Genomic DNA, 2,567 nt, shown 5'->3' on the forward strand with positions numbered 1-2,567 from the left:
AGCATTTAATTTAAATTGATGAATAAAAACTCGTTTAAATAGCAATTTGAAGGTTCAAAAAGAATCTTTATTATTTATCGTTTTATTTAATTATCCTTTTTTTTATTTAATATTTAATTTAATATTTAATTATTTCAACAGAGATTTTATAGTTTGTGTTTTCCTAAAAGAGAACTCCTCTATTGTAACTAAACTAACTAGTTGTAACTTCAATTCATAGATAGAATTCAACAAAAAAATGTTCTTTATCATTTTAATTTTTTAATGATTCATCTCTCATTCTTTTATATGATTTTTATGAATCTATAAAAAAAAAAATGCTTATCAATTGAATGAATAAATGAATGAAAAAATATTATTTTTAGAGATCACAATTTCAGCACCACATCCAATGATTTCAAAAGATTTATGTAATTTGCATAGCTTTGTATTAATCGTTAGGATTTTGCGTTTTAAGGATTTATCAAACCAACTAGATATTGGGTTGTACACGTTACGTTATATAAAAAGCGTTTCGATTCCTGTCATAATTGTACCATACTTCAAAAAAGTATTTCGAATTTCGAATTCTAAAAATATGTCTTGATTCATCTTCTTATACAAACATAGAATTTTTTTAGATCATTTTAAATTGATACATTATTTGTATATCCACTAAATTATAAAGGGAGTTTTCTCAATTGGGTTGAAAGCAAGGGAAGGATATATAGTAATTCAGAGAAATAATGATTCATAAAGTTACAAAATTGAAACTTAATGGATTAGTTTCAACAACCCAGTTAAAGCTCTTATATATATGTGCTCCGATATAGCTATAGTATAAATATACAAATTTTTATTATTTAATTATTTAATTATTTATTATTATAAATTGAAATTGAATATTATAAAAATAACAAATTATTATAACACTAAGATACCAAATGGGGCGATGGGGAAAATGAGAATCCCCATCCCGGAAATGAAAAAAAAAAAGATATTCAAAAAAGAAAACCTTTGTATCTTATTCGAGTTAAACCAATTCAGATTAAAAAAAAATTATTTGTCGTACAAAAAAACTTTTTGAATTACCCGTAAAAATAGATCTCGATAATGAAAAAGCTTTCAACGCCGCCCAATATCCTTTCTTTTTCCAAACATTTTTTCGAATACGCTTTTTTGATGTAGAAGTACGTTTTTTTGGAACTGCCATTCAAAAAAAAGGTTATTTAGTGCTATAGTTGGATGTCAAAGACATCTATTTTTAAAACAAAATGATCGGTGTCTTTATGTCATTATTTATCTATTCCTATAGATTTTCTAGATTAATAGATTTTCTAGATTATAATTATCTATATACTACTATATAAATTTCATAAGAACTAAATAGAGATGGGAAAATAACATAAAATGCTTCTATTCTAGAAAAAAAAAAAAAAAAAATATGATATAACCTTTTTTTATTTATATTCCATACACTATCCAGAAAAAAAGAAGAATTTGTATTTAATTTATTGGTACCTTTCTTTTTTATATCTCCATTCAAATCTATAGGATAGATTAGGATCTATTATGATATATAAATTGAATTGATGAAATCAAAAAAACGTAAAAAAGAGTCTTTCCTTCTCTATCTCTGCCTATTTTTTTTGTCGTCCTACATTTATAATTTATACATCTCCATTTATACACGAAAAATACATCAAAACAAAAAAATGTAAAAAAACCATTTTATTTACCTAATAAAAAACAAACTTGAATTTTTTTCTATTAATTGGTAATTGGTCAAGCTCGAAGAGAGAGTATGCCCAATTTTCATTTTCAATCAAATTCGAATGAGACTCGTAATTAATCTGTTAAAGGATACATAATTTTGAAAAAAAAAAAGAATATTTTTTTTTTCCATTAGTAACTCGGTGATATCATTTGATTACTTCTAACTTCGAAATTTGAATATTTTTGAAATATTTGAGAAAGATTAAAAGATTAATAATAGAAAATTCCAGTTAACTTTGTAATATCTTGATTGTATTATTGCTCCCTTTCCATCAAAAGAGATAAGAGCCGGTGAATCAGAAACGATTAATTAAGAAAGAATAAGAAAAAAGTTTTTATGGAGCATACATATCAATATTCATGGATCATACCTTTTGTGCCACTTCCAATTCCTATTTTAATAGGAATGGGACTCCTACTTTTTCCGACGGCAACAAAAAATCTTCGTCGTATGTGGGCTTTTCCCAATATTTTATTGTTAAGTATAGTTATGATTTTTTCGGTCGATCTGTCCTATTCAGCAAATAAATAGAAGTTCTATCTATCAATATGGATGGTCTTGGACCATCAATAATGATTTTTCTTTCGAGTTTGGCTACTTTATTGATTCACTTACCTCTATTATGTCAATATTAATCACTACTGTTGGAATTTTTGTTCTTATTTATAGTGACAATTATATGTCTCATGATCAAGGATATTTGAGATTTTTTGCTTATATGAGTTTATTCAATACTTCAATGTTGGGATTAGTTACTAGTTCTAATTTGATACAAATTTATATTTTTTGGGAATTGGTTGGAATGTGTTCT

Source organism: Durio zibethinus, unplaced genomic scaffold (genome assembly GCF_047325235.1).
Source record: "Durio zibethinus cultivar Kanyao isolate XHJ-2024 unplaced genomic scaffold, ASM4732523v1 HiC_scaffold_49, whole genome shotgun sequence".
NCBI classification, from domain to species: domain Eukaryota; kingdom Viridiplantae; phylum Streptophyta; class Magnoliopsida; order Malvales; family Malvaceae; genus Durio; species Durio zibethinus.